Source organism: Triturus cristatus, chromosome 3_2 (genome assembly GCF_964204655.1).
Source record: "Triturus cristatus chromosome 3_2, aTriCri1.1, whole genome shotgun sequence".
Taxonomy (NCBI): Eukaryota; Metazoa; Chordata; class Amphibia; order Caudata; family Salamandridae; genus Triturus; species Triturus cristatus.
Window position 1 is genome coordinate 979,238,389 of NC_140584.1, and position 12,696 is coordinate 979,251,084.

General features: G+C 49.3%; 1 long non-coding RNA gene across 1 annotated transcript in view; it reads left to right on the plus strand.

Moving 5' to 3' along the window:
- The first annotated feature begins 183 nt into the window (after window positions 1-183).
- LOC146858928 (uncharacterized) overlaps window positions 184-12,696 on the plus strand; it is a 66,724-nt gene continuing 54,211 nt past the window's right edge. Inside the window, exon 1 of the long non-coding RNA XR_014980045.1 lies at window positions 184-292. This is a non-coding gene — a long non-coding RNA (uncharacterized LOC146858928). The remainder of the gene's footprint in view (window positions 293-12,696) is intronic.

Below are 12,696 nucleotides of genomic sequence, written 5' to 3' on the forward strand. Positions count from 1 at the left end.
AGCCGTGGACAGGGGCCAGCGGGCGTGCCCGCAATTTCTTGCTGACCACGGGGTGTTCAGCGCAGCCTTCGCTAGTGCGGATGCAGGCTCCGCCCACTTTGGAGGCGGGCCCCCAGCCTGCATCGGACTCAGCGTTTCTTTCCCTCGGCAATTACCAGGCCTCACTTTATGTCAGGATTTCTCAGGTGATTGACTATCTTCCTGTGAGAGTGATCAGCATCATTGTTTGTGAATTCTTGACTTCGGTGTAGTGCAGAGGGTTGACGCGCCTGCTGCGGGGCACGTGTGCCAGGTGGGTTTCGGAGTGCGTATGATGTGAGCAGATCGGCGGGTGCAGCTTTCAATTGAGAATTCCTTTTGTTACTTGCATTTGTACTTGGAGTCCTGAAATGTAATAGTGCGCATGTGTCTTTTATCCTGGACCTGCTTACACATTGCAGAGTATACTTTTTTTTTTTTTTTAGAGCATTGCTCAGCGCATGAGGCCTCAGGTTAGATCCCCGTCTTCTCCGTTTCTTTCATCATGAGCACAGCAGGCTCGACGCGCATCGGAGCGTGTTTCGCAGCGGTGGGGAAGCAACCTCCTCTGTTGCACTTCAGGCCCTCGGCATTTGCGGTTTTTTGTGTTTATGTGCAGCCTCGCACACGCTACCGTGTCCTCTGTGAATCAGACGTTCAGGGGCCGTTTTGGAAGCTAAGCAGGGTCGGGACTGGTTAGCACTTGGATGGGAGGCCAGAATGTGATCTACAGGATGCTGGTGCCTTTGCTATGAGTTTAGGCCCCTCTTATGCGGGCATATTAAGGTCTTATAGCAGACAACGCTGGATCTTGGGGTCCCCCCCCTAAAAATAAAATGGGAATTCTGCTAGTTTAGCGCAAAAAAGAAAGGGGGGGGGCAGAAGCGTGTTAACAAACGGTCCCGGCCTAATGATATAATAGGTTGGCGGCACCATCCGGTGATCCTGGGCAAATCATTTATTGTATTTCACTGGGCGTCGAGTGGGGCCGTGATGATGGGTTCCGTTGGCGGCGCTGCCGCGGAAGGTGCGGTGCAGCAGGCTGCGAGCCTTGTGGTGGCGGCACCATCCTGTGTTCCTGGGAAATTATTGAAGGTAAATGCCCCTGTGCGTCGAGTTGTGACCGGGTGGTGCCTGAAGTTGGTGGTCCGTCGGCGCCGCTGCCGCCAAATGTGCGCGAATGCAAGTTGCGAGTATAGTGGTCGCGTCACCATCGTGTGATCTCTGGCTTCAGTTAATTCGGCCCCCCCCCCTTGGTTCAGCGCAGGTAAAGGCACTGTGGCCTAAGGGTTAAGGTCTGAGAGAGACTCTTATTCGAGGTCACAGGTTCTATTCCCATTGATTCTTACAATACGCGCTGCCCCCCCCTTTCATGTGCATTGCAGGGCATTTAAGGCGAAAGATGGCCATTTCTGGAAATTGTTGTATGTACTGCGTGAAGCCCTGCCCCTTGGCCACAGCATTGCCGTTTCTCCGCGAGAGTGTGAGAGTTTTACAGCATTTTAGTCATGTTATGGAGACGAGCATAGTTGAGTAGACTGCCTCAAGTCTTTAGTTTTGACTAGGCACTTTTTAAGAACTCTGCTTCTTGTGTGTGAGATGATTTTCATCTGGCAAGGAAATATATGGAAAGGGCCTTTAGGGGACTACATATTCTGATTGGCACGAATTAGAAATAACCTTGAGGAGGAAGGTAGGGGTCATGTATATCATTGCCTTGGTTTTTGGTGAAATGTGATATAGGGCTTAATGAAACATAGGGGCTGCATCACACAATTTGGTACTGAAGTAGTCGCTACGCAGCACAAACGGTGAACTGCAGCTATATGCAGGGGCTTTGAGTTGGAAGGCATTCGTGTAAATAGCTAATTGTTAGACCCCTGGGAGAATCCAACATATTTGGAGAGGAAACCTTGTACAAACCTCCATAAATTTCTTCATATTGGGAGTATGAAGCAAGAAGTATGGGTGAACTTTGTCTATATGCAGCAAGAGCTGCTAAGAGCCAAAAGTTGAACTTAATTAAATACAGAACATGGCCTCGCACGTCTCTTTTGGGACCTTTAGTGAGCCACCTGACCTCTTGGCAAACTGGAGCCACAGCTTCTTCGACTTGCATGTGGAAGATGGCCAGATGCTCTTGGGGTTTTAACGTCGACTTTGCCTCGACACTTTCCATTAATTAAGGAACGGTTTAGGTTGTCGGTGCCTCTATTCTAAATTAGTGTGCTGGTGGTGAAGGGACAATAAATATGCCTTTAAAACTTGTTCTTACCACAGGTGCTGTGCATTCAAAGACAGGTCATATGTCCCTTGTTGCGGTTTGGGTTAGCGGTGGTTTATTTGCCTTCCTCCCACCGGCCCAACATCGTACTCTGGTGGTTATGCATTGCAGATGTCCTTAACGTATTTGGTAACCCAGTAAATGTTGTAAATAGACCTGGGGAAACAATGATCTGCCTGACTTTGCCTGGGCTCACCAATAATGACTACGGCTCTCACTGTTGGTAATGCACACCCTTCATCGGGATGGGCTCGGGGCCCGTTGGTATCCCTTGTGCCTTCTGATTCAAATAATATTCACACTGAAAGGGCCTGGGAGTGTAAAAATTTAGGAAGTTTGGCTAGTAGTGTTGGTGACCCGGCCTTACCATGTCTGAACGGAGGCATTTTTCAAGAGGATATGCCTGTTAGCCACAATGATGTCTCATTATCCTAGGCACCAAAGAGGCATAGTCTAGCCAGTACTGATGTGAGATGGGAGGTTGAGTGGTAGTATTCCTGCCTCAGCGGTTCTGGGGGGGGGCCTGGTTGCAATGCTTTGTTGCATTGGCAAATTAGGCCTAGTGGACTTGGAACACCTATTAAATGCGCGGTGTGTTGGTGGCCGGTCTGTAAGCCATAGCCAGTGCCGGAGCATGCTGGGTAGCCCTGCAGTCCAGTTTTTCTCTGGAAAACACTTGTAACTGCGCAGGGCTCCCTCTGTTCTGTCGAGGTCTTTTATATTAGCCGAGCACTCCTGGGACTCTTCACCACTATGGTCGGGAGCAGGGGGAGGTGTCACTTTGCATCCAGCACCTAGGCTAAGCAAAGAGTTGCGCCTAGTGTTGAGTGAGTGTTAATGTTACCTGGTCGTTCATTGGCCTCCTGAGGGTAGGATGACCTAGCGGCAAGGAACAGCTAGGGTGGTTTCCGTGTGCTTCAGTGAAAAAAAAAAAAATGCAACGGGGGCCGTGGTTCACACGGTAGTGGGCAAAGATCACACACGCCACAGGTGCCGAGGCCTGTCCTGATGCCTGGCGTTGGGCTCCCAGGTTACTTCTGAAGGGCTAGGCCTTCAGATGCTGAAAGGATGTCCGTTGTTATTTACTCGATTGTTAAACGATTGGTTATTTCCTGGGTCATCCGCGAGTGAAGAGCGTTAGGCGCTTGTCTTTCCATCGGGTCGGTTGATGCGGGATGGTGGTTTTGGGCACAGCCACGTGGTGTGTCTTTCTGTGTCTGACTGGGGTTAGCTTTCCGTTAATCTCCCTATGTGTCGCACACGGTTGTAAAATGGGGGGCCGCTAGCCCTGTTCTGATTGAGTTGCTACTACTGTTATTAGTATTAAACACATCAGGTACTCGCTTGAACCCAACTATAGGTACTCTAGGACGCATGTCCTCCATCACACACATCTTCAGACCAGACTGCCCCTCCTCCCCCCTCCAATCCTTGGAGCAATAGGGGTCCAAATACTTGTGGGGTTGGCAGGCTTGGACAGAGGTTGGTGGCAAGCTCCCACATCATTCGGTAGGAGGATTTCGAAGAGTCTTTGGGCAGGTCATTGGTCGCTCCTCCCGCTGTATTTGCTGTCATCTTATTCTCACTGGAAACCCCTACTCCTTCACGCCTATTGTAAGCTGAGGATGCTGGTTGACGCTGTTAGACCTGCTATTAGTTATTACACACACCTGTGTGCCTTGGCATGGTTTGTTTCGCATCAGGGCCAGTTTGGGGTTACTGGCGAATTGTTTGCTCCAGGGCTGAAGCGGGCGCTTCTAGAACAGGGATAGATTGCTTAGGCCAGGCAGCAGGACAAAGGTCTTTTCGGCACTGGCAGAATGGTACAGGCTGCGAAGTAGTGCCATTGCAGAACATTGATCTGTCAACATCCTGCTAGGAAATGATGAGCAGCAGTAAGGTAGTGAACCATGGTGAGAAATTGTTGTGGGTTTCGTGCTCAACAGGAGCAAGGGAATTGCATTTGGTTCGCAAGCTACAGGTACGGTCTACAGCACCAGAAACTGTAAAGCTGCTATGTTTGCCCGGGACTGGGCGGCCAATGTCATCTAACTTTACATCCAGCCACTAAATAGGCAAAGACATACTTGCGATGGTGCAAGGGGCACTCAGCAGTAGAGTTAGTTGAGTGTCATCATACCCCGATATAACGTCCGTGATAAAACGCAGGTTGTGGCCACACACGACCAGGCACTCTAGGGCAGCTGGGGCGGGAGTGTGCAAGTGCCAAGAGGGTGCGGGTTGCCTGGTTAGGGCGGCTGGTTTTGAGGGAACACTAATACGGATCGCCACAGAGCACATTTTGCATTCATAGAAGGCTGAATTGATATTTTTATGGCATGGTGCCAGTTGCTTTAGTTATGCGCATGTTTCTTGGCTGTGTCAGGAACATTCAGAATGCAATGCTGGTGGTTAGCCTGTTGTCATGCTGTTCAGAGGTGTTTTAGCTCAGGCATGGCCAAACATGGGTCATAGGCCGGTGGTCTGCCCTGGGATTCGTGTTAACAGGCAGGTGAAGCAGCAGAACTTGGAGGGGCTTGGTTTTGACCCTGGATCAAGGGCGGAGCCTGGTTGGTCACTCAGCAGCCCGTCCTTGAATTCGACGAAACAGGTACCATTGATGCGAGAACCGGTACCGGGTAACTTCTCTCACCCCCCAGCACTGGCTGGCAGCTAGGCAGGTGGTGGAAGTGGCCTTCCAACGGGGGCGAGATGGTCCATATGATTAAGGGATTCCCCGGGGTGACACTTTGTGCTAGACACCAGCTGGAGTACAATTGGCTTCCCCAGTATTCAAAATAGAGAAGAATTTTACTCGCTGGTTCTCTTCTGTGGTCACTCTGTCCTGTCCCTCCCTGGTATACCAGCAGAATTTTGGGAGGGCAAGGCTTCACATTTGGTGGTGACTGATGGAATGCGATGGACGCACTCCAACGGAGTGAAAGAGGAAGTAAGGTGGGCTTGTCAACCCTTACCCCTTCCCGCATTGGCACGGCCAGGCAGGAGTGTCCTGTCAAAGGGATTGTGCTTCGGCCATGCAAAGGCAACTTTGGACCATCGCCTAGTTTAGGTTTAAGGTCATTTCAGTCAAAATTCCCGGGGGAGTTTAGAAAGGATGGGGGAACCTGGCCTGATAGTGCATGCGGGCCGCTGGTCCGGTTAGGCGTAAACTTGTTTTGGCTGGACCTGGGAGAAGCCCGGTATCAGCATGCTGTAGGTAAAAAGGCCTACCGGGAGCCATGCGCAGTTGCGCAGAGCAAAGGGTCTTGGCTTCATCATGCATGGTCTTTTACACGTCAAGTCCACAGGGTGCCTGGAGGGAGATGGGGTGCACCTTTCTAGTTTAGGCATGGACCTTCTCCTACTGTATCTAGGGGAAGATTTGGCTGCAGCAGGTTGTAAGTAAATAGGTCTACCTTGGTGGGGGGCCCTGGTAGTGACGGTGGCCACTCCCAAGGCTGTGGAGGAGTTACAGGGCGATCCAGGGTCTGCACATACCAAGGGGTACATCATGCAGCAGCACCGCGGGGTGCTAAGCCAGGGTACCCAGGGATGTTTTAGCGTTGTCCCCTGGAAGAACGACGGTGCCCCGTTAGCCGACAGGCGGTTGTGGGTCTGAGCAACCGGGGGCTGCCATGTATGCTCCGCCCACCCCTCACGGGGCAGGGGGCGTGTGAAGCAAGTGGACTGGGGGTCCACGGATGGGAGGGGTGGCCCCTCCCGTTAGTTGGTATACACCATCTGGCGTTGCCATGGTGACTCTAGGCTTATCAGACGGGCAGGCGGCATAGGGGCTGGCCTGCCCAGGGATCGCCCGTAAGATAACCCACCATGTTTGCATATTGTTTATGCTAATAAACCTGCAGCAATATTTCTCCACTTACAATAGTGTTGTGTGGTTTATTTATGTACTTATGTGTTTTGTGACAACTGTTGCTGATATTGGCACTATGTAAGGCTGCCCGGGAAGGGGGGTTGCGCAGCGCCCCCCCGCCTAAGAGGGCGGCCGCCTTAGTGCCACAGGAAGGCACAGGGGTGGGAGGTCTAGTCCCTGGGTTACACCAGGGGAGACCCCAGCAGATGGCTGCTTCCGGCGGGGGCGGGGAGGAGACAGGGGTATTTATACTGTCTCCGCCCCCTCCTTGCCCTCTTGTCCTCTCGTTCGCCTTGCCCGCCCCTCCGCTTACCCAGCGTTCGGAGGTACAAAGGGGGGGGTTAGGTCTTCTAACAATGTTACTTTGTGTTGCAGGAGGAGTTACAGGGCGATCCAGGGTCTGCACATACCAAGGGGTATATCATGCAGCAGCACCGCGGGGTGCTAAGCTAGGATACCCAGGGATGTTTTAGCGTTGTCCCCTGGAAGAACGACGGCGCCCCGTTAGCCAACAGGCGGTTGTGGGTCTGAGCAACCGGGGGCTGCCATGTATGCTCCGCCCACCCCTCACAGGGCAGGGGGCGTGTGAAGCAAGTGGACTGGGGGTCCACGGATGGGAGGGGTGGCCCCTCCCATTAGTTGGTATACACCATCTGGCGTTGCCATGGCGACTCTAGGCTTATCAGACGGGCAGGCGGCATAGGGGCTGGCCTGCCCTGGGATCGCCCGTAAGATAACCCACCATGTTTGCATATTGTTTATGCTAATAAACCTGCAGCAATATTTCTCCACTTACATTACAGTGTCGTGTGTTTTATTTATGTACTTATGTGTTTTGTGACAACTGTTGCCGATATTGGCACTATATGCCCTGCCACTCCCTGCGAGTGTTTGTTTGGGCCTTTTAAGCCGTGTCTGCCGCTCATGGACTTTGTGTGTGTTCTTCCAGAGCTGCTAGGACATTCTGGTGGATTCACAAGGATAATATTTCAGTGTGCGCATGCGGTCTGTTATTTTACTCAGCTCGGTGGTCGAGCGCCGAAGCCGCAGATTCACTATTTCGAATGTACAATGACAGCAGGAAACTGTGAAACTAACACGAATCCTAAATAAACAAAGTGCCAGCTTGGCTGCAGTGGAGGACAGCAGTTGAAAAGCTATTTTGAGACAGTCGCTCTTGTTTAGGAAACCTGCTATTCAAGAAACGTCCCCGATGACCAGTGTCTAGGGGGGTGCCTACTGCCACGAATTGTGTGGCCACGCTGATGGGTGATGCGGCAACCGCATCTGGAGACCCAGATGAGGTGTGTGGTAAACATCACTTTGTCTGGCTGATGATGCGGCTCGAGAAATTAAAAATAATTTGTGCAGGAAAAGACCCTAACCAACTGTTAAGCCAACAAAGACGTACCCAGTGCACCAGTTAGTCAATCAGTGTTTGTAAAGCGCTACTACTCTACCGTGAGGGTCTCAAGGCGCTGGTTTGCTGGGTGCAGCGAGTTTATTTATGCGCATAAACTTACCTGTAATCTTTTCACATCCACTTGAACAAACATTATTGTTTCTGTTCGATATTAAGCCACCCTTGTGGCAACAGTTTTATTAAATCGAGCCCCTGAAAGGTAGAAAGAGCCAGCGGAGAGCTTGTATTGCGTGGGGCGCTGAAGGGGAGACCCTTTTCTCTTGTCTTCCACCCCCGCCTCTCTCCTGTAAGCACCAGGGATGACTCAGGTTCCGCATCCCAGAGACCATGCCGTTTCCATGGCGACATCCGCCAAACACAATGAGTGCAGCCATTGAGACACACGTTTCGGAGGCAGCGCACAGTTAAGAGCGTTGATAAGGCCTAGGCGGCCTCAAATACATGTGCCCTTTGGATTGCACGAGCCGAGAAGCATATTTACCAGAGCAAGAGTCCTGGTGGAGGGCAGCCGGCATCCTCTCTTAACCTCTGCGCCTTAATACCGTGAACTTTTCTTACAACCAGTAACTCCTCTGTCGGACGGTATCATTAGGGTTCAGGTTTAATACTCGTCACAAAATGTTCCCCTAGCTGCAGGTAGATTAGCGCCATGATATAAACTGAGCGACACAGGTGCTGTTCATGCATATGTAGTAGCTTTTGTTTTCCCGATCAGACTCATGGTAGGAGTGTGCAAAATCGTGTAAGGTTTTAGTGACATTTTGTGCAAAGGCCTCAAATAGCAATGTCATGCCAGATACCCCAAAATGCTGGTTCAAGCCGAAAAGGCCTCTCCACTGAGGCCCTTTCTGTGCAAACCAGAGTCCCACAGTTAACAATTGAGCGAAATCTCGTAATTTGAAACTTCCCCTAATGTTAAATTCACACACTTGGCCCGTGGAATTGAAGTTTCACACAAGCTGAGGAGCAGGCACCTCAACCCTACCAGCTAGCTCTTCTTTTGGATAAAGTTGGTGCCTTAGAATTGTACTGGCCGCTGACCTGAGTGTAGGACGCCGCTCCCTGTCCTCATACAATGGTTACGTGTCCTCATCTATTCACCACAACTTGTAGCAGGAATGATAGCACATGCATTTCAACTCACCGATGACATCAGCAAGTTAAATCCTTGGCCCACTCTTGCCCTCAGGATCTCACTATTGCTGCTAGGGGGCTGGTTGGGGTACAGGAACTCCATAAACTACAGGGAGCAGGATAATCAGACTTCTGTTCACTCTCGGATTTGCTGCTGCTTTCAGCTGCTGAGATCAGGGGTAGCAAAGGCAGTCCTAGAGGTACTACAGGGCGAGCCATTGTGATCAGCGGATACCCCTAGCTGCCCCAGATTGTTGCCTAGGGACGTCCTAGGTCCTTTTGGCTGCTATGACGTAGGCATTTTTTTTCCTACCATCTCTACACATCAGAAAGACTTCTAGGGGCCTTAATCACACACAGCCTGACCTACAGAAAATACTCATTGCCCACTGTCTGAAGCTTTTATATAAGCAAAATAGAAAGCTTCCTAGAGTGACACCCTTGAAGGATGTTCCAATAGCCAACAGATTGTAAAAGTGTGAAGTTTGGTTAACTGTGTTACTCATAGAGTGCAATGTGCACCCAAATAGGTTTCTTGGCGTTGATCACAAAGGAGCCGAACACGTCATGACCTAAAATGCCTAAGCACCTATCAAAAGCCAGCTTTAAGATTATTTTTGGAATCTGACCTGATTGAGCTGAGGAGGGCGAGCATTCCTGAAACTGGGAGCCCGAGCACAGAAGGTGCAGCAACCTTTGCACTGACTTGATGGTCGAATAATGACCAAGAAGCTCTAGTAGGCTGAGTGTAGAGTGCACCACTGGATGTAGCGATGAATCCTGTCTTTAAGAAAATCAGGAGACAGGCTGAATAATGTACAGTGCACCGGGTAGAGTGTCTTCACGATCACACCAAGAATTCACTTTACCTCCTCAACCCTTCCTTTCCCAGTCCTCATGTCAATGAGGTGGACTCTACCTCCCCACACACCACTTGACCCAGTAAAAATCAAAATTACTGCTGCACAAGACAAAAGCAGTGGTACTTGAGCAAAGGTTTTAAAAACATGAACTCATTTTAATTCATATTATTATTTTCTTCGAAGGCAACATTTTTTGGGCTAAACTGTACGGCTTTCAATAATAATTAGTTAATTTGCTGGATTACCCTATTTTGTATATTCCCACGACTTGGTAAACTGGCAAAAGCTTTGCCAGCGATTTGTCCTGATTTAAACACTGCACTGGATTAGGCAGCATTGTCATAGTATTGTCTTAGAAGCTAAATGGTTGTGAAAACTGTGGAAGCTATTGGAAAGGTCTGCAAGGTTGGCACAAGCCCTTATGTGATTGAAGGAGAGTTACATGTAAACTAGTGCTCAATTTGTGCCGGGTGGTTTACAATGCTTCGCACCAGCACTTAATTATCAGCACCGGTATTAGTGACAGTTCACCACACGGTGGCGCTGTATTTTTAATTTTGAGAGGAGCACAACAACCATGTTTATCAAGTCAATATACATTGAAAATGAATAATACCAGCCTCTCATGCCATTATTATAGCGTTGTGTGGCCTGAAATAGTCTGAATTGTCACACTTGCTGGAGTGCGATGGTGAGGTGTTATGTTGGTACAGCCATTGGCTGCGCTGGCAGGTTCTTATTTGTTATTTATGTATTTATTTATTCAAGAGTTTTATATAGCACTGGCCACACACAATGGCATCAGAGAGCTTTACAACATTATCACAACGATGACAGGCAATAATTAGTTCAGAAAAAAGCAGTGTCGAGAATTTGGTAATGACCTAGAGGGAAAGACAGAAAGATGAACAAAAATAACGGGGTATAGAAACCATCTTGGCTGGGTGGTTGTTCTTCATCTGGACAAGATGCCAGTTCTATAGAAACCCTATGGCGTTGGGCGATTGTTGTACATCTGATCGAGGTGCCAATGGAGGAGGAAATCCTTGAGATGTCTCTTGAAATGTATGAAGAATGGTTTAGTCCTGATATATTATTGGGGTGGGGTTCCGGATTTTAGGGAGAGAAGGAGCATGCCAGAGTTCAGTGTTTAGGATTTTTTAGGTGGAATGAGAAGCAGGGTTTTGTTGCTACTTAGGTTTCTCGTCCAACCTGCATTTTTGAGTTTGGATGCAAGGTAAGCTGGTTTACCGGTGTAAAGGTTGCAACGAGCTTCAATTGGTAGCCAATTTCTTTCTTTCAGGGAGGAAGAAATTTGTGTATTGCTTCGCCCTTCCAAATAATAGAAAATGCCACACTCCCACATGGAGGCGCACACACACAGCGAAGAAATAACAAACACGTAGAATGGGATATCACGCTCATAAAATGAGGCACATCAAAAGAGTTTTCAGAATAAAGCGTGATGGTTTATTTGTGCAACACTCTCTAACAGAAAGGCTTTCCCAGATGTCGGGTTTTCATGGGAGGCAATGGGGACTAGTGGCTCTAGCTACTAACCGTGAACTTGGGGAACCATGTTAGAATCCCTGCCTTGGCTCCGCATCCTGCAAATCTCCTTGTGTCGTAAAAATAAAAATGCGTAAGTAGTATGTGGAGCGCTTTTATGGCCTGGGGCAATGCTGCGCTATGTAGACCTGCCAGAAATAAAATGTGGATCTGCCCATCACCCATGCTCTAATCACATTCTCCAAGATTTAAGAACAAAGAATCAACTTTTGATATCAGAAAGAGGTATCGCTCTAGTGGCTGAACTGCACAGTGTGAAACCAAAAAATATAGGATCAAACCTGGCTTCTATCCTTGACTCTACTGCTTATTCCTAGGCAAATACTTTATTTTACCTTGCCTTCTTTTTGTTAATTAACACAAATGGAAGGATCTTTGTTGGAAACAGCCCCACTCCCACTCCGCAGGGTGGTGGAGGGCCTTCCCGACACAATGGGGTAGCTTGGCTCGAGTGGTCAGGAAACAGGCGCAGTGCTAAGCATACAATATACCCATACAATAACCATGCGTGCATCCGTTCCAAAAACGACTCTACACCGTAAAAATTATGAAAATATTCTTCTTTATCTTTTTCTCTTAGTTGCCGATTGGGAAAATAAATAACAATCACAATATACAAATTCTTAAATAGAGCAGGTCAAATAAATACTTGCTGTTTGCTGGAATAAATAGGGGTGATCATAAATAACAGGGCATAAATACAAGTGCAATATATACAGACAATTAAATACTTTGAGGTAATAAATACTGTACCAATAAATACTGTACCAATAAATACTGTACACCAACAAGTCCTGTGGACCTATAAATACAGTGCAGCATTAAATAGATAAGAATTTAATAAATACAGTTTCCCCAATAAATAATTAGAAGTATACAGTAACACTCATGAATCAGATGACACTTCAATACTTAAGGGCTGATTTGGCCCAGGCACAGCTTGTAGGGTGTGGAAGGCTTGGGGGGTCCTACTCCCTGGCTGAGGCAAAGGCTGAGGCCTAAACTGAGGTAGATCAAAGGGGGGAATTCCAATGCCCAGGCTTTCCTCTCCACACAACCTCTCTAGGTTAGTCCCAGTTCACCCCAGGCACAGTCAGGTGGGTTTCAGCACCTCCCTAGCCCCTTAGAGTAGTCTCTCAGGTCTCCACAGGGCCTTAGGCGCCCTCTACTCCACTTACTGCCCTTTTCTGATGTTCCGACGCCGCTGGAGTCGTGTCGATGCCGTGAGGCGGTTCCGGTTCGGTCTCGGCGGCCTCGGCACAGTGTCAGTTCTTTGTCGACGCCGGTAGGCGGTTCCGGTCCGATGTCGGTGGCCTCGGTTCGATCTCGACCTCCGATTCGATGGCGTCGGGCAGTCTCTTCACGATGTCGACTTCGGGCGGCTCCGGTCCGATGGCGCTCTCGGCTCCGATGACGTCAGCCGGCCTGGCCTCGCTGTCGACTTCCGGCGACTCCGGGGTGCGATCCTCACCCCCGACCTCCGGTGCTCTTCCTCACAGGTTCCGGGCGACTCCGGAGTGCGATCCTCACT